Consider the following 25,684-nt stretch of genomic DNA (forward strand, 5'->3'; position numbering starts at 1 on the left):
TCATAGACTAGATGACATGATATGGGTCATGAAGAATGAGCAGAAGTTATCAAAGACGGAGAGGGACACTCCAGGAAGACAGAGAAGCAAGTACAAAGGTACAGTAACTCAGTGTGGCTGGTGCTCCCTGGGTCTGGCGTGTGGGAGGGAGAGAAGTTGAAATTAGAGTTATGGTATAGGCCTCATATGCCATGCAAAGGAGTTTGGACCTTAAAATCCTATACATAAAGAAGAAACTGAATCGTCCTAAATAAGAGTCACAGAATCTGATTCGTGTTTCTGAAAGCTCACTATGGAACCATCATAAAAAATTTATTGGAAAGGTGTGAGTTTGGAAGAAACGTTCAACCAGCATTTGTTTATTGACTACTAAGTCCTGGGCGTCAGAAATAAAAATATGTGTAGGAAATTGCCTCTCCTTTTAAAGATCTGGAACCTATCTGAGGAGGTATCGATAATACACTTAAAGCTAGTATAGTTTGATAAGTGTTCTTCTATAGTATGACTGAAACAATATAAGAGTACTAGGGAAGGAAAATTAATTTTGCTAGGGAGGTTGGAGTAGGTATAGGGATCAGGGCACATTCCCAGGCAGATGGCACATTAATGCATAGTCATATGGTGTGTTCATGGACTAGAACACGGCAAGAGTGGTTTGAGATAGCACGTGACTGGAGAACAAGTAGAAAGGAAAAGTGAAAGTTTGAATGCCATATGAATTGAGGTTGGCCTTATTTAATGGGGAGTATGGAACTACTGAAGATTTCCAAAATGTGGGAGAGGCATTATAGTTGTGCAAGACATCTTGGGCTTTAGAGACTGACAGACTTGAGTTCAAATCCCAGTGTAGCATTTGCAAATTGTGTGACCTCGGCAAGTTCACAAAACCTTTCTAAGCCCCAGTTTCCTCATGGGTCTGATAATAGGGCTTACTTTGTCTTGTAAGATTTAGTGAGAATTAAATGAGTAAATAAATAAATGGAAAGTACTTACCACTAAATAAAGAATTGTCATTATTTTAGTTATATCTATGCTTTTGAAAGGTAGTTCTGGCAGGGGCGTAGTAGCAGAGAGATTAGAATCAGGAAGACTGGTTAGGAGGTTGTAAAAGTCCAGGCAAATAGAGTGGGCAGCAATGGGCAGGGGCAGTGTCTCTGAACAGGCAGGATCAGATGTATTTGAGGTACATTTCAGCGACAGAGGGGACAGGGTAGGGCTGATTGGAAGGTGGTGGGAGAGCAGATGGGGAGGAAAAACAGAGAGTGAGGTTTTTGCTAAAGATGACTCAGCTTTTTCATCTGGGTGCTTAAACAGATGGTGAGGCCATTACTTGAGATACCAAACAGGAGAAACTGTAGGTTTGGAAAAAAAATTAGATTTATATGAGTTATATGTCAACAGCTAGATGGAAGGGTTGGGGTGGGGGACAGATGGAAGCACAGGTCTAGAGAAGAGAAGAAAGGTATAGCTGGAGAAAGATATTTTGAAATGATTTATATATAGATCAGGGGTCAGCAAACTTTACCTGAAAAGTGCCAGGTGGTGAATATTTCAGGCTTTGGGGACAATATAGTACCTGCTGCAACTATTCGATGCCATCTTAGTACTGAAGCAGCCAAGTACAAAACCTAAATGAATGGGGGCAGCTGTGTTCCAATAAAACTTTATATAATAGGCTGCTAGCTAGATTGGTCTTTAGGTTGTAGATGGCTAGCCCCTGTTATAGGTGGTAAGGACCCAAGAGTGGATGAGCTTGTGTAAGGACAGAGAGTAGACCCTGTTGGAGAGAGCTGACACTGGAGCACAGGGAGGCACCACCACTCAGGGTGGATGGATGGAGAGGGGCCTGTGAAGTTATGGTTGGGGTCGGGTTGTCCTAGCTATAGGTCTCCTTAGTATCTTCTTCGTAGCACAAGGATTTGTTGAAGACACTGCAACTAAACATTCATGCCCTGTTTAATTAATCTTAAGGGAAAGATTGTCGGGAGGTGGTAAAGAAAGGGAGAGTGATGTTAGCATTTTAACAAGTGTTCCAGAATGCCCACTTTACGCGGTTTAACCTCACATGTTCTGAACAAACTTTCATTATCCCTCATCTTTTTGCCTTACATTTTATATTTCCTTCCCCTCCCTCTCCTTCCAACGTTGCTTCTTCTCCTCTCTCACTCCCCACCCTGATGCGCCCACCACAATACCAGGTGGGTACGATGATAATCATCGAGCAGGCTATTATGAGCAGTATAAACAAATGACAAATCTCTGGGTGCAGGAAAGGTAACAAGAGGCTGATCAGTAGGTCTAGTTATCTTTCCTTCATGTTTATTGCAGTCTGGTGCAGTTATTTCTAAGGGCCTGACATTGATCGACAGCTTCTATTAAGGCCTATCCAGGGCAGCTGGATTGAACAGATACATTAAATAAAGCAGTTATTGCTTTTCATTGCCTTTCCGTAAAATATCACTGCTAAATAGCTTCTGCCATCAGATGCAGTTAGGTACATGGTTTTAATTTGAGGGACTGCTTTATAACACTGCACAATTGACACTGGCCTTTGTTTCCCCTACAATAATGATTGTGTACATCCTGGAGAATTGATGGGCTGTCCTTTGAGGTGGTGTCGGGAGAAGGAGGGAGGATGAGGCTCTGGCTTTGTTGTTCTCCCTCTCTCTCTTTTTATACATGCCAGGTTTGTCACTTGTTTGCAGCACGGGCAGGAACAATGTCAAGCGAGGGCCCTTATCTCAGGATGTTGTAATGTAGGGACTGTAAGCCTTCGCCTGGAGACGAGATAAGCGCAACCTTACAAGCCTGGAGGAAGCCAGGGTGGGGGGTTGGTGTGTGACAGGGACAACAATGGAGAGCTGTCGGTGCCTCTTACAGCTCTTTCTCGTGCCACAGGAATATATGCATGTGGAACGGTGCATAACAAGCGTGAACATAAAAGTCTGGAATGTTCATCTAATAATGATGTATTTGGAACAGGATTATGCTGCCCAATGATATTCTTGTTTTATCTCTGGGCTAAGCACTGGGGCAGCTGTGTGCTTTGGCACAGTCTTCTGTCCCTCCTTTTGTGTCCTGCATATTAATCTTTTATTGAAGTAATTAAATGTGTGCTTAATGGCAATGGGCCGGCAGAATGAATGTACAATTGAATTAGCAGTTATGATTAGGAGCATGCTACAAAATGAACTAAATGCAATTACTGTAGGCATTTCTTTCTCCAAGTCAAATCTGGCTACATGACATGACTTAATTAGAGGTGGTTAGATACACTTACTCCCTGATCCTCTAGTGGGCTGTCTGAATTTCGGTTAGAGCTGCCACCCACCCCTATAGTTGCCCCTGGCCCCGCACTTTATTCAGCCTCTGCTCAGCAAAGACTCCTTCCAGATCCAGCTCTCCTGCTATGAAGATAAGGTGTGACTTTTCATAGACAAAACAGGAGCTAATGGAGACATCTTCAGCAGGTTCTCCTTTGGTAAAATCTCTGGTGATCACTGGTCCAGCTGTTTGTTCAGGTGAGTGAGGGCCAAAGCCACAGCAAGACCTGGCATACTTTGTGAACTGAGAGAGGGCAAGTGCCCCTCTATCAACAGCGCAACTTTCCTTGGAGAACGAACTACACTTTAAACCCTTAGTTTTCAGCCACTGACGTGACTCCTTGGTAGAGGGCCACCCCTGATTTCAGAAGCGTCCAGCAGAGGAGACCTGAACAGATTGTTAAGTTCTTGAGGACATACTTAGGCAAGTACTGAATGTGGGCAACACATTGCTCCATGGAGAACTCTAAATAAGAAGAAATGCTAATGTGTTATGCCATCTTTACTTAGAGCTTTTGTAATGACTCCTAAATATTAGTTACATTAATGGTTACATCCTGGCTGCACAAGAGAATTCTCTGGAGCATTTAAAAAATACTGATAGCCAAGCCCCACCCTTAGAGATTTAATTGTCTGGGATGGGCTCAGGATATTGCTAGTTTATTAAATCTCCCAGATGATTTTAATTATACCAAGGACTGAGAAGCACTAACTTAGAATAACTTTACTTTTAAAATTTTATTAATTTGCTCTCCTACCTCTCTTTTTACAGTGCTCCTTGGTGCTCTGCAATATTTTCTGGGAGGGAGAGGGAACTTCAGTAATGGTGAATGTCAGCAGATCATAATGGGGTAATAGATAGTACTTGCCTTAATCTGATATACAAAGCTATAGGTTCCTCTCATCCCTGTGTTGAACCCAGGGCTACTTTGGAAACACAGTGCTAGGATTTATAATTCTATCAATTCTTGACCTCCCAGATCTGTCCAGCAAGCAAGGCCTCTCATTAGTCGTGCCCCCTGTTTTGCTTAGAGTTATTTACCAAGAGGCCAATCAATATTCTATGACCAGACAGTTGGAATGTGAAACTCTCATCAATCCATTCCATTTTTCTTTTCTCAAAAAGGTGGATGGAAACAGGAGGGACAACTCTCTTTAAAACAGAAGGCAAAACCTATTGTCACTTTTGAACACCTAAAATATACATTTTGTTTTATTTTTTTCAGAGCGTAATGAGGCAGGGTCCCTGGTCAGTGGGAGCTCCTGGGTCTATTTTACAGCCTTCATTCTCTTTCCCAGGGCCATAAATGAAACCCTTTCAGCCCTAATGACCACAATGACTTTCCTCGATCATGTTATTGCTACTTTGGCACATTTATTGCTTTCACATGCACTAATGGATGAGTTTGGATATGTTAACAATTTATATATCATTTGATCCTAAAAAAGAAACCCAACCGAACTAACTTAGCCCTCATGATTGAGTAGCTTTTAAGGAGTATAAATGAATTTAATGCTTTAGAAAGAGCTTTGGTAAATTATGAACATGACACCTATTACATTAAGCTGCATTAAGCATTAATACATCTTCATTACTGGCAGGTTGCCAAAACCTCCAAGGTTGAAAAAGCTGCCTGAAAATGTTCAATGTGACAGTCACCTAGGCTAAGATTGATGGTTCTTTTTGGGGGTACGTGAGGGATATCTATTGACTAGGTCCCACTTCCACTTCCAGACAAAGACATGTCAGTGGTGTCAACCAGAGTTCCCCAAAGGCTGAATTTAATGGCCAGGCAAGAACTTCTGTACCCTAGTTGTGCTATTCAGTTGCCATTACTGGGAGAGGTTCTTGAGTAGGGAGATGCCAGGTGTTCCAACCTTTTAAGCTGAAAGATTGAGTGGGGGGCATAATGTTTCTTTCTCTGAGAGTTACATAATTCTTACTATCATCTCATAGTATAAAATTATTAACAACACTATTGGTAATAATCATTACCTTTTCTTTTTTTTAATTATTTTTTAAAATTAATTTTGGCTGCATTGGGTCTTCATTGCTATGTGTGGGCTTTCTCTAGTTGCAGCGAGTGGGGGCTACTCTTCGTTGTGGTGTGGGGGTTTCTCATTGTGGTGGCTTCTCTTGCTGCCAAGCATGGGCTCTAGGCATGCGGGCTTCAGTAGTTACAGTACGTGGCCTCAGTAGTTGTGGCACCCAGGCCCTAGAGCACGTGGGCTTCAGTGGTTGAGGCACATGGGCTCAGTAGTTGTGGCGTGTGGGCTCTAGAGCACAGGCTCAGTAGTTGTGGGGCACAGGCCTAGTTGCTCTGCGGCATGTGGGGTCTTCCTGGACCAGGGATCGAACTCGTGTCCCCTGCATTGGCAGGCAGATTCTTACCACTGCGCCACCAGGGAAGTCCGAAGCTACCTTTTCTTGACTATTTACTATGTACCACCACTGATAAACTATTTGTGTACTTTCTGCCATCCAATCCTCTTAATGGTCCTGAGAGTTAAATATTATTATTTATTGCCCAAGGGTACAGTATTAGTTTTCTAGGGCTGCTATAAGAAAATATCACAAACTGGTGACTTAAAATAGCAGAAATTTATTTTCTCACAGTTCTGGAGGTTACAAGACTGAAATTAAGGTGCTGGTGGTGTCATGCTCTCTCTGAAGTCTCTAGGGCAGAATATGTTTCATTCCTTTCTCTTAGCATCTGGTATTGCTGGCAATCCTTGGCATTTCTTGCCTTGTAGATGCCTGCTGCCAATATCTGCCTTGGTCTTCACATAGTTCTCCCTGTGTGTGTCTGTCTTTTCTTCTTATGAGCACATCAGTCATATTGGATTAAGGGATCACCCTACTCCAGAATGACCTCACCTTAACTAATTACATCTGTAAAGATCCTATTTCCAAATAAGGTCATATTCTGAGGTTGAGAGAGAGTAAGAGAGAGAGAGAGAGAGAGGTGTCCCAGGTGGGAAAACAACTAAACAATTGTGACACTTGTAGCATATTCTGTGTGACAAGAACAGTGGGTTATAATTGGGACTGCCAGAGTCTTACTAAATGTGGACATGTGTCTTAGACTCTCAGAGATTCTATAGGCTTAGCTGCATTCTAAGTCGTTTTGAGTGAGGTTATAAGTCAATGCCTTCAGTAACTGTAGATCTTAACATGTGCCTTGAAAAGTCCAGGAGTTAGTTTGACCCTAAGTGTGTGGTCCATAAGCAAAGAAATGATTTCTTTTGATGAGGGCAAAAATCTCCAGCAGAAGTTGGTTGAGCAAAGGTCACTGTATTTGACAAAACATTTATTCAGCATTTGCCCCACTGATGATAAGAGGATGGGCTCCCTGACTGACAGGAAAAGACAGAGGAAAATTAAACCAGGTTACAGGTGTACCGATAGAAACACGTGTGGAACATAGTGAGGGCACAGACGAGGAGGTGATCTGGGGAGTTAGACCAGACTGCCTGAACCGCCCTGGTTCAAATCTTGGTTCTACCAGTTTCTGGTTGACAGTTTAAGGTAAATTATACATGACCTTTCTAAGTCTCAGTTTCTTAATGCATAATTGGGATAATAGTATTGACATTATAGTGTTATTTTAAATATTAAGTGAGAATTAATAATGACTTTTTTTGGTCGTGAGTGGCAAACATGTTGCAGTTAGTTAAAGCGTAAAAGGGAATTTGTCAGCTGATAGGACTTGAATGTCCACAAGTACATTTGGCTTCAACCACAGAACATCCAGGTGTTCAACGATTCCACCAAGATACTGTCTTCATCTTTGGTCTGACTTCTTCATAGACCTCATAGGTTTTCTCAGTGCAGTGGCAAAAAAGGCCTAATAGCAGTTCTAGGGTTTTATCTTAACAGTGGGAAGTGAATACTGCTTTACTACTTGTTCCTGAAAAAGTCCTGGGTAGGAATCTTGTTGACTAGACTTGGAAAATGTTATTCATCCTTGACCAGGAGTTGAGAAGGGAGGTGGGAACAGCCACTGGGGGAGCAATGGTTGATGCTGGGCAGGTGGAAAACACATGTGTACAATGTAGACATGGAGAACACATGACTCTTACAGCCTCTGGGAAAGTTATCTATTACTTATTGCCCATTATTATCTGTAACTATTATTTAAACCAGCCCTACTATGTGCTAATCCTGTCTCTAAGTAAACCTGGGCTTCCAAATATGGAGGCAGTCATCAATAGAATGTGATGAATAGCTGAATTTGAGATAGAGAATTAAAAGAGCTCAAAGTGTTCATTTCATAAGAAAAAAGTCCAAAGAGGCATAAATTTCACCCATCTCTCAACTATTTGTTCCATAAAATATAAAGAAGAAAAAAGGAATTATTGAATTATGTTTCAGTGTAGTCATGCTTTTTTCTTCTTAAACAACTTTATTTTTCCATTATAGAAGGAAAAATACCTCAGTTATGTAGTTCTTAGTATGTGCCAAGCACTGTTCTAACTGGTTTATTTATATTAATTCATTTAATCCTATGAGATTGGTTCTCTTATTGCCATTTTACAGAGTGAGACATTTGAATCATAGAGAAGTAAGAACCTTGCCTGAGGTCATGCAACTAGTAAATGATAGAGCTGGGATTCCAATCAGGCAGTCTAGCTTGGGAGACCACGCTCTTTACTAATATACTATATATGCTCATTTCAGAAAGTGTGAAAAATATAAAATAGCAAAAAGAAATCTCTCCTTATCCTACTGATGAAATACAAATACTAATAATTTAGTATATTTCTCCTCTTTTATTAAAAAAATTCCTAGGTTATATATTTTTGCATTGTTAGAATTAAATTGTGTGATGTTGAATACTTTTGTATTGCCTTAATTTCCTTACATTCCATAAACATTTCCCTCATTATCATATAGTTATTTTAAATAGTTTTTTTCTTACTTAAGAAACCAACAACATATTTAATGATTATGATGAATTAGATAAATTCCATTATAATTTCATGGAAATATGTTTTACTACTTAGTAAATAGTACAATCAAATAATTGAAACCATAATGACAGAAATTATTTGGTTTAATTACTTCAAACAAATAGAAAACAATCGGTAATTTATACATCCCCTTACTTCCTTTTCCAGCAGACAGTGGGCCTATCTAAAACAGAACTTGGCTAGCCATCACTGATGTTAACTCTACTTACTTCTCTACAAAATACTAATGAGGCAATTGTGAGGCTTGACAATGTCACAGTCTTTGATGAATTTCTATATCCTAAGTTTTCTATATGTTGGTATGGTGAAATAATTAGTAGCTTACTTAAAAAGAAATTTTATTGGAGTATAGTTGCTTTACAATGCTGTATTAGTTTCTACTGTACAGCAAAATGAATCAGCTATATGTATACATATATCCCCTCTTTTCTGGATTTCCTTCCCATTTAGGTCACCACAGAGCACTGAGTAGAGTTCCCTGTGCTGTACAGTAGGTTCTCGTTAGTTATCTATTTTATATTTAGTATCGATAGTGTATATATGTCAATCCCAATCTCCCAGTTCATCCCCCTCCACCCACTCTTTCCCCTTGGTATCTGTGCATTTGTCCTCTACATCTGTGACTATTTCTGCTTTGTAAATAAGATTGTCTATACCATTTTTACAGATTCCACATATATGTTTTAATATACGACATTTGTTTTTCTCTTTCTGACTTACTTCACTCTGTATGACAGTCTCTAGGTCCATCCACATCTCTATAAATGAACCAGTTTCATTCCTTTTTATGGCTGAGTAATATTCTATTGTATATATGTACCACATCTTCTTTATTCATTCCTCTGTTGATGGACATTTAGGTTGTTTGCATGTCCTGGCTATTGTAAATACTGCTGCAGTGAACATTGGGATGCACGTGTCTTTTTGAATTATGGTTCTCTCTGGGTATATGCCCAGTAGTGGGATTGTTGTGTTACATGGTAGCTCTATTTTTAGTTTTTTAAGGAACCTCCAAACTGTTCTCCAAAGTGGCTCTATCAATTTACATTCCTACCAGCAGTGCAAGAGGGTTCCCTTTGCTCCACACCCTCTCCAGCATTTATTGTTTGTAGATTTTGTGATGATGGCCATTCTGACTGGTGTGAGGTGGTATCTCATTGTAGTTTTGATTTGCGTTTCTCTAATAATTAATGATGTTGAGCATATTTCATGTGCCTCTTGGCCATCCATATGTCTTCTTTAGAGAAATGTCTATTTAGGTCTTCCGCCAATTTCTTGACTGGGTTGTTGGTTTTTTTTTTTTTTGATATTGAGATGCATGAGCTGTTTGTATATTTTGGAGATTGACTCTTTGTCAGTTGCTTCATTTGCAAATATTTTCTCCCATTCTGAGGGTTGTCTTTTCGTGTTTTTAATGGTTTCCTTTGATGTGCAAAAGTTTTTAAGTTTAATTAGGTCCCATTTGTTTATTTTTGTTTTTATTCTCATTACTCTAGGAGGTGGGTCAAAAAAGATCTTTCTGCCTATGTTTTCCTCTAAGAGTTTTCTAGTGTCTGGCCTTACGTTTAGGTCTTTAATCCATTTTGAGTTTATTTTTGTGTATGGTGTTAGGGAGTGTTCTAATTTCATTCTTTTACATGTAGCTGTCCAGTTTTCCCAGCACCACTTATTGGAGAGGCTGTCTTTGCTCTGTTGTATATTCTGGCTTCCTTTGTTGCAGATTAGGTGACCATAGGTACGTGGGTTTATCTCTGGGCTTTCTATCCTGTTTCATTGACCTATATTTCTTTTTTTGTGCCAGTACCATACTGTCTTGATTACTGTAGTCCTGTAGTATAGTCTGAAGTCAGGAAGCCTGATTCCTGCAGCTCCATTTCTTTTTTTTTTCCCTCAAGATTGCTTTTGCTATTTGAGGTCTTTTGTGTTTCCATACAAATTGTAAAATTTTTTGTTCTAGTTCTGTGAAAAATGCCTTTGGTAATTTGATAGGGATTGCATTGAATCTGTAGATTGCTTTGGGTTGTATAGTCATTTTCACAATATTGATTCTTCTATAGAACAAAAGAAAAAAGATAAAAACAAAATAGAACAAAAGAAAATAAAACAAGGAAAAAACAGAACAACACAAAAGTAACATAGATATAGAAATATAAAAAAATTAAAAATATATTAAAAGCTATTAAAAATAAAAACCAGTAAACAACAACAGAACAAAACAAAACAAAAAAATAGTCACAATTGTATTTTCCTGGGGTCTCAGCTTGTCAGTGTCCTTGCCCTCACCGTGAGTCACAGCCAACCTCTGCCTCCCCAGGAGACCCTCCAAAACCTCTAGGTAGGTCTCTGGTCCCTCTGTGGGCATTGGGCAGTTCAGACTCTGACCTGGCCCAACTCCCACGTGTACTAGTCCCCAAAGTCCACAGCTGCTAGAGCTAGACCAGTTTCAGTTGTGGGAACACTCGTTGTCCATTCAGATATTCCATAGATGTAGGGTTTACCAAGCTGATTGCAGGGATTTAATCTGTGGTTTGTGCAGCTGCACTGAAAGATTTTTGTTCCTCTTTCTTAGTCGCCCCACCCCTGGGGCTCAGCTGTGGTTTTAGCCCCACCTCTGTGTGTGGGCCACCCACAGGACTCTGCTCCCGAGGCTGCCCTGGAGCACTTGGGTCTGCCCTGGCGAGGACAGGGCATGGAGATGGCACAACTGCCTGGGTCATGTGGACCCTGACAGTGACACGTACACGGGAAAGCCAGCAGCCAAGGGTGTTAGAGATCTGGCCCTAGAGGGATCCTTTTCTAGCACCTGGCATGCAGCCCAAGAAGGTCAGCCCTGGTGGGGCTTTTCCTAGCACCTGGTGGGGAAGGGGTCTGGTGTGTGGGGTGGGGAGAGAGGCTACGATGGCGGCTCCATCCCCTGCATGTCATCCAACAGTGGCACCTTGCTTCTGTGGCAGTCTGTGTTTCCTCTACAAGCATTCCTGGTTGCAGATTTCTTCCCTCCCATCCCTTCAAGCTGTCTCCTGACAGCCAACAGCAGTCCTACCCCTGGGTTTTCTCTCCAATCCCCACATTCCTGCTCTCAGCCCCCGTGTGCATCGGCGGACACACGTCCCAGTCTGGGGAGCTCAGAGCTGTGGCACAGACCGTCTATGTAGGTCTCACTCTGTCCTGTCTGCCACAGACCAGCTGCTTCACCCTTCTTCGACAGCCTCAGATGCTCCCCTTCTGTCCCAACTGATTTCCCTGTGGGTGGGGGGGCTTCCTCGGATGTGGGAAACTCTCCTCTGCTTCAGCTCCCCCTGGGGTGCAGATTCCATCCTGCTTCCTCTCCTGCTCTTTTTCCTTTCTTTTGTCCTGCCCGGTTATGTAGGGATCTTTCTTGTCCTTTCCAGTGTCCAAAGTCTTCTGCTAGTGTTCAGCTGGTGTTCTGTGAGAATTATTCCATCTGTAGATGTATTCCTGATGCATTTTGGAGAGAGATGAACTCCACATCCTCCTACTCCTCCACCGTCTTGGTTTCTCCCCTTAAATAGTGTTTTTAATGCGTTTAATATTTTAGCATGTAGATATGTAAGAATCGACTTTTTTGTTTTTTGTTGTTTTTTTTGTTGTTGTTTTTTGTTTTTTGCTGTACACGGGCCTCTCACTGTTGTGGCCTCTCCCGTTGCGGAGCACAGGCTCCGGACGTGCAGGCTCAACAGCCATGGCTCACGGGCCCAGCCGCTCCACAGCATGTGGGATCCTCCTGGACTGGGGCACGAACCCGTGTCCCCTGCATCGGCAGGCAGACTCTCAACCACTGCGCCACCAGGGAAGCCCTCGACTTTTTTTTTTAATTGGATTTTAGATTATTTCTAATTTTTTATTCCAAAAACAGCTCTGCTTGATTTTTTCTTTTAAATTTTAGTATTAGTTGACTTGCCCTAACAAGTATGTATTGATTTCATGAATATGATTATGAATAGAAATATATACTATAAAAATAAAATTCTGTAATGAGCTCACAGATTTTGATATCAGACAGATGTAGTTTGAATCTGATCTGGCAACTCAACCAGATGTATTACCTTGGATGGGTTATTTAATATTTTTAGGTTTCAGTTTTCTGACCTATGCAATAGCAATTAAGATAATACATGACATTCCTAGAACATTATGAGTCAATAAATTATTAACATTCTATTCATAGATTTTCTTGTTGATTGCATTTAGGAATCAACATTAAAACTTTTTTTTTTTGTTTCTAGAAAAAGAAAATTCAGAAAATATAACAAGAAAATAAACATCTTGTGTAATAGCGCTACTTACAGTTAATCAATGTAAACATTTTCTTGTATTTCCTCCTAGTTCCTTTTCTATGGATGCATATATATGTTTAATATATATGCTTTTCTATGTATATAGATGTTTTTCTATGCATATATGTGGTAAATAATAATAGAAATTAAATTATATATAGATTTGAATTTCTACTTGTTTCAATTAACTTTATAATATACTATATTATCATATTATTAAATATTCCTAAGCAGAATGATTAGTGTAACATCTTTGAAATACGTCATGATAACAAATTATTTATTTATTTTTATTTATTTATTCATTCCCACTGCTTTTGCAATAATGCAGTGAAGAATTTCCATTTACAGAAATCAATTATCTTCATATCTCCTTGTTTTTTAGTTTCTGAGTTCAGATATTGGCTTTTCAAAGAGGCCTTCTCTGCCCTGTCAAATGCTGGTGAGCATTCCTGCCAGCTATATTCTAGTACATTACCCTTTAAATTTTACCTGAATTTATCTTATTCATTTATTACTCTTAATTCCTTTTGTTATCTGTCTTCCTTGTCTTCATGGGAACAGGAGCTCTATCTCTATAGTGCCCAGAGAAGTGCCTGGAATGTTGTAGATCTTAGTGATTATATGCACAGGCTCTGAAGCCATTCTACCTGGGTTCAAATCCTGACTTGAGTATGTTGCTCCACCTCCCTTAGCCTCCATTTTATTGCCTCTGACATAAATAACATTTTATTGCCTCACATGCACTCTGTGAAGCAACAGACTCTACCTCATACGGTAGCTGTGAGGATTAAGTGACTAAGTACAAGTAAAGCATTTAGAACAGAAGCTAACACAGGATCAAAACAGAAACCTATATAGCAGTTCATAATACGTGCTGGGCACTGTTCTAAGCATTTTATAAATGTTAACTAATTTAATCCTCACAGCCAAATTATGAACCAGCTACTATCATTATTCTCATTTTCAGACGAGAGAATAGAGGCATAGAAAAGTTAATTGACTTGACCAGCTAGACAATATTTAGACACAAGTAATCTGGCTCTAGGGTCCATGCTCTTAACCACTACCTTTTAATGCCCAAAGCATTTACTAAATATTAGTTGCTATGGTTAGAGTAAGCACTTAATATATGTTAGAAAAAGGAATGAAATAAAATATCTGATTAATTTCTTAGGACTTACTTCTAGAAATAGAATTATTAAATACTTGGTTTGAAAGAAATTATTGAGCAAATGGTAATTAATATTTTCCCAGTTTTATTGAGATATAATTGACATATTATACAGTATTAGTCCAAGGTGTACAACATAATGATCTGATAGATGTATATATTACAGAATGATCACCACAGTAAGTTTAGTTAACATCCATCACCTCACATGGATAAAATTTTTTTCTTGTAATGAGAACTTTTAAGGTTGACTCTTGTAGAAGTCATTAAATATACAACAGAGTATTGTTAACTATATTCACTATGCTGTACATTGCATTCTCACAACCTATTTACCTTATAACTGGAAGTTTTTACCTTTTGACCACCTTCACCCATTTCATTCACCTCTACCCCTCAATCCCCCACCTCTGGCAACCACCAGTCTGTTCCTTGTATCTGTGAATTTGATTTTTTTAGATTTGACATATGAGTGAGATATAGTATTTATCAATATCTTTCCCTACCTGACTTATTTCACTTAGCATAATATCCTCAAAGTTTCATCCATGCTGTTGTAAATGTCAGGGATTTCCCCCCTCTTTTTTTTTCTGATGGCTGGATAATATTTCATTGTATATAAATGACACATTTTCTTTATCTATCCAGTGGATGGACACTTAGGTTGTTTCCATGTCTTGGCTATTGTAAATAATGCTGCAGTGAACATAAGAGTGCAGATATCTTTTTGAGAGAGTGACTGTTTCTTTGGATATATACCCAGAATTGAAATTGCTGTATCATATGTGGTTCTATTTTAAAGTTTTTGAGGAACCTTCATACTGTTTTCATAGTGGTGGCACCAATTTACCTTCCCACCAGCAGTGCTCAAGAGTTCCTTTTTCTCCACACCCTCGCCAACACTTGTTATTTCTTGTCTTTTTGATAATAGCAGCTCTAACAAGTATGAGGTGATATCTCACTGTGGTTTTGATTTGCATTTCCCTAATGATTAGTGACGTCAAGCATATTTTCATGTAACTGTTGGCCATCTGTATGCCTTCTTTGGGAAAATGTTTATTCAGTTCCTCTGCCCATTTTTAAAATTAGATTCTTTTTTTTCCAGTTATTTAGTTGTATGAGTTCTACATATATTTTGGATATGAACCCCTTATCAGGTATATGCTTTGCAATTTTTCCCCCCATTTTACAGGTTGTCTTTTCACTTTGCTCATTGTTTCCTTTGTTGTGCTGAGGGGTTTTAGTTTGACGTAATTCTACTTAGTTTATTTTTGCTTTTGTTGCCTTGGTAATAAATACTTTTTAAGCTATTAATGTGTGTTTCGAAAAAGATACTAGAGGACAGGGAACATGTTAAGACATCTTGATGTCCCAAAGCCAAGTATACATCATACACCACTGGATGCTCAGTGAATGTTTAACAAATGTGTGAATAAACACATGATTTCTAAAAGGTTTATATCAGTATATACTGTCACACAAAATATTAAAGTATGCTAATTTTATCAGGCTCTTTTTGAAAATAAGCACCATAATTTTCTTATCTTTTTCAATTTGATAGGCAAAAGAATAATTTATCATTTTTCCTTTGCATCTTTATTCTTCAAGTTCCTTAATTCAACAAATATTTATTGTAGGTCTACTTTTGTTGGGAACTGTTTTAAGTATTGCAAATACAGTAGTTAGTAAGATCCCTGAATAATACTCACATACCTCCTCATAGGTTTGTTATGATGATTAAATAAAACAGTACAGGAAAATATTTTACAAAAATGCACCACAGCTGATGGGGGCAGGTAGGTAAAATTGCATATATGTGTGCCTACCCTCAGCAGTGTTGTTGTGCTAGGGAGATGGAAGTTGGAGTTTAGATCTTACAAGATGGGGTGGCTCAGGTGAACACCCTAGGCTTTCATTTGAGCTCCCTCAATAGATACGTATTAAGAGTAAAGGCTACATCTCAAGAGTAAGGGCAAACCAGAAATAGAACAACCCTCACAATGATAGATACCTAGCCTTGAATGCAACAAGGGAATCTGCCTTTACTCTGCATATTAGAAGAAATTAGATCCTTTTTCGTGGTAGATAATATCATCTGGAACCTAAACATTTTCATATACAATGTTCAGTGAGCAATTGCAAATACCAAGAGTGTCAAGAAACAAGATCAAATAATTGAAAACCAAGAGAAGAAATAAAGAATAAAAGCAGACCCATAGATGATCTAGAAATTTGTTATTAGATATAGACTTCTATTTTATTTTCTGTTTCCTTAATTAATTAATTTGTTGAAGTATAGTTGCTGTACAATATTATGTAAGTTACAGGTGTACAATATAGTTATTCATAATTTTTAAAGGTTATACTTCTTTTATAGTTATTATAAAATATTGGCTATATTCCCCATGTTGTACAATATATCCTTTTGGCTTATTTTATACCAAATAGTTTGTACCTCTTACTCCCCTACACCTATATTGCCCTACCCACTTCCCTTTCCCCACTGGTAACCACTAGTTTGTTCTCTATATCTTTGAGTCTGCTTTGTTGTTATATTCATTAGTTTGTTGTATTTTTTATATTCCACTTATGTTATATCATACAGTATTTGCCTTTCTCTTAGACATAGACTTTTAAATAACTATGATTAATACATTCAAGAAATAGGGGAACAGATGTTATATTTCAACAGAACACTTGAATCTACAAAAAAATCAACAGATAGAATACATTAATGGAAAAGTTAGATGACTTCCAAGTAAAATTTACAGTTTGTTAATAGTAATGTACCAATGTCAGTTTCTTAGTTTTGACAAATGTACCATGGTAATATAAGATGCTAACAATTGGGGAAACTGGCTGAAGGATATACAGGAACTATCTAAAATTATTTACTTATCATATATTTCAAATTATTAAAATATAAACTACATGAGGGTGGGAATGTTGGCTTGTTTTGATCATTGCTCTTTCTCCAGGCCCACCTGAGTAGTGCCTGACTCATACTAGCTATTCAATAAATATTTTAAAATCAAATTAGTTTTTATATTTATATGTTTGTTTTTATTATCTTTATAATTTATTTATTTTACTTGCCTTTGGTTTATTCTATACTTTTTATAAATTCTTAAGTTTGATGCTTATTTAGATGATTAATTTTTACACTTTCTGCTTTTCTGATATAGATTCTTAAGCCTTTAAATTACTCTCTAATTTCCACATTGTCATAGTTTTAATATGGAAAATTTCCATTACTGTACTTTTGCAAATATTTTCTAATTTCCATTAGAATTTCTTTTTTGACCAAGAGTTGTTTAGATTTGACTTTTTAGAATTTCCAAAGACACAGGCTTTTTCTAGTCATACTTCTGATATTGATTTCTAACTTTTTTGCAATATAATAGGAGAACTTTTTTTTTGGTTAATGTTTGCTTAGTATATATTTTTCAAAAATTTTACTTTCAAACTGTGTCATCTGTGTCCTTAAGTTTTGGACATATCTGTTTAAAGGCAAATAGTTGTATATTTTAACAAAATCTAGTCTTACAATCTTTGTTTTCCATAGAGTTTAATCTATTATATATATTTATCATTTTATCATTTAATTTTGTGTCCTCTATTTGTTCTACTTTTACTTTTTCTTTTTTATTTGTTTCTTTTCCCTTTTTTACCCTTTTTAGAATTGATAGTTATTCCTTCTTCATTCCTTGCCCCCATTTCTGCTAGCTTGGAAGTTCCTCACTGTATCATCTGACCATCCCCTCTACATTTGACAATAAATTCCTGACCTGATGCTCCAATTCACCCTAATATTTTTGTGTGTCTTTCCTATAAGCAATGAAATTCTTCTACATAATTAGGATACAATAATCAAAAAATCAAGAAATTAACATTGATACGTTACCATCTAATCCCTAAACTACATTTAGGTTTCATGTGATACTCCAAGATGTCCTTGAGATGCAAATGACCCAGCTTAGAATCACATATTGTCTTCATTTGTCATGCTGCTTTTGTCTTCTTCAGTTTGGAACAGTTCCTCAGTCTTTCCTTGATTTTCATGACTTGAACACTTTTGAAGATTTAGGATGTCCCTGAATTTAGATTTGTCTGCTGCTTCCTCATGATTAGATTCAGGTTATGCATCTTTGGCAGGAATACCAAGCAGTGACGCTGTGTTCTTCTGATTGCATCCTGTCAGGTGGCATGTCATTTTGATTTGTCCTGTTACTGATGATGATGTTAACTAGACTAAGGAAGTGGCTGCCAGTCTTTTTTTTTTGCAATACATGGGCCTCTCACTGTTGTGGCCTCTCCCATTGCGGAGCACAGGCTCCGGACATGCAGGCTCAGTGGCCATGGCTCACAGGCCCAGCTGCTCTGCGGTATGTAAGATCTTCCCAGACCGGGGCACAAACCCATGTCGCCTGCATCGGCAGGCGGACTCCCAATTGCTGCGCCACCAGGGAAGCCCCTACCAGTCTTTTTTACTATAGTTATTCTAGGCCTGGCATCAAGTCTAGCTGGAGAGAGTTGCAAAGGCCCAGAGAAGGTTATCAGATGTCAGGCAGGGTATATAAGTTGTCAATATACAGGTAATCAATACTTATACCATCCTCACAAACTGTACAGGTACTTTAAAATACCTTAGGTCAATAATTTTCTCTCCTCACATGCATACTATTGTCCAGTTTTTCATTCTCCTTGCATTTTTACATCAGCTTTCTTTTGGGTAGTATTTGTCTTGTATACCCTTTTGCATCTTTCAACTTTTACTTTTCTGCCTGTGTCTTAGATTTGTAGTTTCCAAGCAGTTATGTAAAGTTTTTATTATTTTTTCACTTCTTATATCATCAACCAATAGTATTAAATATTCTTTGGAAACTTTGTTGGGTTTTGGTGATTGTTTTTTTAATGGCTGATTTTATAACTAGTTTTATTTATTTATTTATTTATTTATTTTTGTGGTACACGGGCCTCTCACTGCTGTGGCCTCTCCCGTTGCAGAGCACAGGCTCCAGACGTGCAGGCTCAGCGGCCATGGCTCACGGACCCAGCTGCTCCGCGGAATGTGGGATCTTCCCAGACCAGGTCATGAACCCGTGTCCCCTGCATCGGCAGGCAGACTCTCAACCACTGTGCCACCAGGGAAGCCCTAACTAGTTTATTTTTAATTGTCTCTTTCTTTTATCTACTGACTCTTTATAAGATCAGTTACAAAGTTAGTACATTTCCACTTACTACATTCTTTTCTTCCTCTCTTCTAATACCTGGTTCTGATCAATTATATTATTTTACTAGTTTTTTACTTTATATTTTTATGTATGCTTTTACCATGATTTGTTGATTTGTCAGCATTAAATTTTATCTATTGATCCCTGGCTTAAAAGGATTGTTTCTCCATTCATCCTTTGATTGGTTGAAGTTCCTTCTCTAGTAGTTTCTTCAAGAAGGACTCATGGGAATTGTATTTCTTGAGTTCTTGCATGTTAAAGTGTTTACCTATTGCCTTTTACTTGAACCCAAGTAAAAGAATAAAATATTTGAATCATGTGATCTTTTCTTAAGGAATTAAAGGCATTACTCCACTACCTTTTAGCATTTCATGTTGCTGTTGTTAATGTTGTTTTGGGGCAATCTGGTATTTTTCTCCTTCTAGATGACTTGATCTGTTTCCTGGATGCTTAAAAGAGTCTTTTCAATTTTTTATTGAACCTTGACGTCCAGTAATTTTACCTGGACATCTATCATGTTAATCATTGTGGCAGATATTGTGGATTGCTTCATAAAGTTCCATCCCAGCTCTCTTTAATCATTCCATCTATGAGAGATTGCGTATTCTTGAATTCCCTGAAGCTCAGGTTCTGCATGTGATTTAGCTGCCACCAAGGACCCATCTGAGGTTTGAAAAGTGGAAGAGGGCAAAATTTCTTCTGCTGCTGGCATTTTTGCTGGAAAACCCAGTAATTCAGGCATTTGCTTATTCTTTAGCTCTAGTACCAGACATGTCAGTGGAATAACCATTTGGCTGCATGGATCATGGCTGACTGTATGTGCATTATAATAGAGCCAACAGTTATGGTAGTGACTTCCTGTTATGGATGAAATGTTTGTGTCCACACCCAAATTTGTATGTTGAAATCTTAACCCCCAATGTGATGGTATTAGGAGATGGGCCTTTTGGGAGTTGATTAGGTTGTGAAGGTGAAACCCTGGAGAGTGGCCTTATTGCCCTTATAAAAGAGACCCTAGAGAGCACCGTTGATTCTTCTGCCATGTCAGGACACAGTGAAAAGACAGCTGTCTATGAACCATGAAGCAAGCTACCACCAGACACAGAAACTGCCAATATCTTAATCTTGAAATTCCCAGCCTCCAGAAGTATGAGAAATAAATGTTTGTTGTTTAAGTCACTCAGTGTATGGTGTTTTTGTTATGGCAGCCCAATGGACTAAGACACTTCTTGATCTCTGATCAGGGTAAAGGTGGTGTGCAGACTAGTGTCTGCACACTAGGCAGCTCCTTCATGAATTCTCAATTTCTTGATCATGGTAGAAGTTGCAGCCTCCTTGATGGGCCAGTTCTGTGGTGTATTCTAGAAGTTATTCCTGAAAGGTCAGACTAGAGACTACTCTTCTATAGCCCTTTCCATTTTTATATAAGGAGGTAATCCCCATGTATTAAATTATTCTTAAAAGAGCCAGAATGTTTAATGTTATCTGCAATTGAACCTGTTTGATATAATTACTGTGTGTCATATTTCCCTGGGATTTGGTGTGGTCTTTCAGTCTATTGAAGAGTCAGGTCTTATTCTTGGGAAGTTTTCTTGAATTAAATTGATATATATTCATTCTGTGCCTTTTCTTTTGTTTTTGAAGATTTCAATTCTTTAGAGACACCAGTTACCAATACATTGGATTATTTTTGTCTCTTATAAACATAAGGTTTTCTCTCTAATATGTTTTAACCATCTGTTCACTTTTATTTCATTTTGCTTATTTTTATCCCATCTTCCATGTCCTTTACTCTTTTTTTAGCAGTTTGTACTATTCTCTGTGCTGCTTTCAATGCGGTCTGCATTTTTGTGATTTTATTTCTTTTTACTTTTTTTCTGAGGTCTGCCAACTCATGTTTATGTCCTTTTGGCTTTCCATATCTTTCTTGAGCTATTATATTTCTGTTTTGAGCTCTTGTTTTGATATAGCTCATTATGTTATTGAACTTTTTAAACTTTGGGGAATGTATTTGGTTATGTCATATCTAAGATAATATTTATAAATAAATAAATTAATTAATTTTTGGCTGGGTTGGGTCTTTGTTGCTGCTCGCGGGCTTTCTCTAGTTGTGGTGAACAGGGGCTACTCCTGGTTGTGGTGCGCGGGCTTCTCATTACGGTGGCTTCTCTTGTTGCGGAGCACGGGCTCTAGGCGTGTGGGCTTCAGTAGTTGCAGCATGCAGGCTCTAGAGTGCAGGCTCAGTAGTTGTGGGCTTAGTTGCTCCGTGGCATGTGGGATCTTCCTGGACCAGGGCTCAAACCTGTGTCCCCTGCACTGGCAGGTGGATTCTTAACCACTGCACCACCAGGGAAGTCCCTAAGATAATATTTTTTGAGTGTTTCTTTGTCATTATTTTTTAAATCTTTCTTCTTTTTTTAAATTATATTTTTGTATAGATTCTGTGTTGATTACTTTTAAAACGTTCTCTATTTTTAAAAGTGTTGAATATTTCTTGGAAACACTATTTCCAGGAGTTCCGGGTGGGAGACTGGGTAGGACAGCATTCCTGATTCACCACGTAGATTGTGTATATGCCTTCTTCCAGACTTGATTGTTCCCCAGCTGGTGGAGATCAGCAGCTGTAAGTCTGCTTACAACAGTCTAGCTTCCATCTCTCTCACTGACATACGGCTTTCAACAAATATCTGTGCTCATGTGACTTCTTGTTGAGTTTCATTTTACCTGCTTCTGTTTGTTATCAAGGGACATTTCCACCATCAGCCTTCACTCCCTGTTTCTATTGATCCAAACGTGGGAACGTTAGTTTTTCCTCCTTAGGTAAGCTGTTCTCTGGGGTTTCATTTGAAATTCACAGCCATAGGCTTTTTTTTTTTTAATTTAACATCTTTATTGGAGTATAATTGCTTTACACCATTGTACAGCCATAGGCATTTTTCACATATTCATTCAGCACTCCTCACTGAGCTTCCTTGATTTTAGCAGCCATGCTCATATTGTGGTTTAGGGTCACAGATTTCTCCTGGTTTTATAGAAAATGGCATTTGCATTTCTGGTTTTTATTCTCCTACTTTTGCAGTGGTTTGTGGAAGTTTTGAATAGATTTAAGAGCCATGGTACTCTCTCTAAGAGTGATGCATTAGGTAAGGTGTGATCTTAAAGACTGGAAGTGAAACTAGCTTCAAAATACATGCACTAAAATCCATCTTATCTTTATATATAGAAAACTCATTTGTCCTGTAATATAACAGAATTTGGGGAATTTTGATACTCTTTATATTTATATTCTCTTCTTTTTCTCCTCTTTTCTTTTAGGACATTAGGTGCCCAGAATTGAGTTAATCAGACTCCTCATTTTGTTGCACACTGTGACCATCTGTCCAACCAAGCCTCTCTTTTGTTTTATTTTATTTCATAATTTTCCCTTTGATTCATGATTCCCTCTCCAATTCCTCTTCCTTGCTCTACCATCACTCACTCTATTTATTCAATTACCCTTCTATAGTTTAAATATCTCTGTATATTCTTATTAATTTGCTTTAACGCTAATGGGCTATAAATCTAATTTTGTTTCTTATATTTTAGCCAAATATTTAACTTTCCAGATCTATTCATGTTGCTCCGTTTGCACTAACTTATGACTGCTGCCAGTATTCATTACATGTATTTACTTCGATTTACTTACACATTCCCCTAGTGATGAGTACTTAGGTTGCCTTTAACTCTTTGCTGCCACAAACAAAAATCTAATGAGTGTATTTATATTTGTCCTCATTTGGAACTTGAGTATACTATAGTCAAGATAGCACAAGTCATTTTAAATGGTTGTCACATAAATTTAGGGATAATATGTACATAATGAGAACAGAGTAGGCACTTGGTAAATAGTAGTGATTATTACTGCTTTAAATTTATCTATAAAGTGAGGAGTCTGGATAACTTCATCTCTAAGTTATAATTCTGTTATGAGTCTCTGGCATGAAACATGCTAACTGCAGTTACTTCAGCAACGTATTTTGTACACACATACATATACATTTACCTTCAGCCAGGATTGTTTCTGTATCAAAAGAAAAATCTGACCATTTTGAGGAAGTGGGTGGTTGGTTGTTTTTTCCCATGAGAAGTGCATGGTCCTTCAATAATTTAAATTTTGGTTGTTCATTCAGTTGAAATTAAAATAATGACAAATAATGCTAGTACTTAAAGAGCTTTCTAAGTCTCTGTTTTATTTAATAAATAGAATAGTACATGAATGTTAGTGTCCCATTACAAAAAATACCATCACTTTTCATTTAAAAATAATATACAGTATGTGAAATTCATACATTTAAAATATATGATATGTAGACACATGGGCTCTGTTTTCTACTTTATAGTAGAAGGAATGAGTAAGAGTGGTTCTTAATTAGTCAAGACCTTGCTCCAGGGGTTGAACTTCCAGGCAATGCCTCTGCCTGATGGATCTTGAACATTTGTTTTCTCCAGGTCTTCTTGGCTGAGTGCATATAAAAAGAAAAAGAGCACTGGGCTTGGAGTCGAAAAATTAAGGTCTAAAATTTGACTTTGTCACTAACTAGCTACGTGACAATGGGATGAACCACTTAAGTTCTTAGAGCCTCAATTTTTCTCATCTGTAAAATGGGGGTAATTCTTGATAATCTCACAGGGCAATGGGGCTCAAGCAAATCATCTAAGTCTTTGGACCTCTCATTTTTTGCAATCTGAAGAAAACTTGGATGAATCTTTCAAAGAGTTATTTTAATGCAAGAATTATAGAAACCACATTATATGTGAAGGTAATTGCAAAACTGAAAAATGCTACACAAAAGGTATGTCATAAACATTCAGGTCCTCAAGGCATGGTTAGATCTCTTTGCCTTTTGTTATGTAATTCATACTGAGCATCACGCAGCACTAACCACGTAAATGCCAAGTAAATAGATTGTTCAAAGTATTTGGTTATGCTGGGAAAAACCCTGATGATGACTTAAGGGAAGTTTTTATACACTTACTAGTCATTTCATATTATTTACATTTTGGTTCTATACCTGGTATTACCCTGAATTTTCTCTGAGCTGCCCTTGTATTTCCTGGTTTCTACCTTCTGAACCAGAATAATAGATAATTGTAGCAAACAGTTAACAAGTATTTATAAATTGAATGGGTTTGATTTCTTTTTTTCACTCATTGAAACTTAGGGTAGTCCCACTTTGAGATCTACTGGTGTTAAAGATGCATATCAGTTATTAAGCGGCATCCGTCCATCCATTCATTTAATGTTGATTGAGTACCTATTATGTATAGGCACTGTGCTAGGTTCCATGTATCAGTGATGAATAAGAAAAGGTCTCTATTCCCTGAGCTCACAGGGTAGTGGAGAGACACACATATATTTACAATACAGTGTACTAAGTGTTACAAGGTATAAAATAGTAGAGGCATCCAGTTGAGGAGCAGTAATAGTCTGGGAAAGCCAGGGAAGACTTTCAAGTAGAGATGAAGTCTATTTGTATATTGAGAGTTAAACTGGAGTGTCACTAACAGAATGGTGGGGGAAGAACAATTTGATTAGAGCCTTGAATGTCTCTCTGGAAGAGCATGACCATGGAGTAGCCAAGGAACTTAGCAGGTGCAAGGTGGAGCCAGTGACTTATTTTGAGTGTGCAAGTGAGGAATGCTTACAGTACAGAGAGCATGAATTTGAGGGTCAGTAGGCTGGGTTTGACTCCAATATCTGCCACTTTCTAGATGCATGTAACCTTGGAAAGTTACTCAGTCTTTCTGTGCTTCAATTTTGTTATCTGAAAAGTAAAAAATTAATTGTGTATACTTTATAGATGCAGAATGGGATTTATATGAGATAGTCAATTTAAAGTGCTTAGATTAGTACCTTACATGTAACAAGTGATCAAAGTATTAGATATTATTATTATGAAGGCATGATGGGAAATGAAGTAGAAAAGGTAGTTAGGGGCTAGAGACATGAGTAGTTTGGATTTTGTTCTACAGGTAATGGTGAACCTTTAAAGGAATTTAAGCAGGGAAAAGATATGGTAAGATTTGTTGTTTAGAAAGGACTCTAGCTCCTGTGTGTAGCATGGACGAGAGGTAATGAGATAAAGGTTTAGTGCAGTTTGTTCATTCACTCACTTATTCATTCAGCAATGAGCTGATTGAGTGTTAACCCTGCACCAGGCACTGCTGCTGAACAATCATTCAGATGAAAGATGATGGGGTCCTGAATGGAACAGAAAGAAATGAGGATGGAGAGGAGGAGGGGGACCTGAGAGACATTTAGAAGAAGGTGTACCAAAACTTGATGCCTGATAGCATGTAGAAAAGAAGATGTCTAGATTGATTTCTGTTTATTGTGTGAGCTTTTGGGTAGAGGAAATATCTATGTGGATATCTGGAAATATCTGGGGTAGGAGGGCTTAGTCTCATGAGGGAAGGAATATGGAGCCTGAATATGGAGATGATAAAGCCATGGAAGGTGCTGCCCAGTGGGTAGAGTGTGGTGGGCTGCTCTTTAAGCTATTGTGCTCTTTAAGCTATTGGCAGCCGGGAAAGGGAATTGAGCAAGAACAATCCCTAGAGGAAGATTAAGGAGAGAGTGATAGCTAAGAAGAGATGGTCAAATGTATGAAGAAGCCAATAAAGATAAGGACAAGTAGAAAA

Source organism: Aethalodelphis obliquidens, unplaced genomic scaffold (genome assembly GCF_003676395.1).
Source record: "Aethalodelphis obliquidens isolate GAN/ISIS:26980383/991018 unplaced genomic scaffold, ASM367639v1 scaffold59, whole genome shotgun sequence".
NCBI classification, from domain to species: domain Eukaryota; kingdom Metazoa; phylum Chordata; class Mammalia; order Artiodactyla; family Delphinidae; genus Aethalodelphis; species Aethalodelphis obliquidens.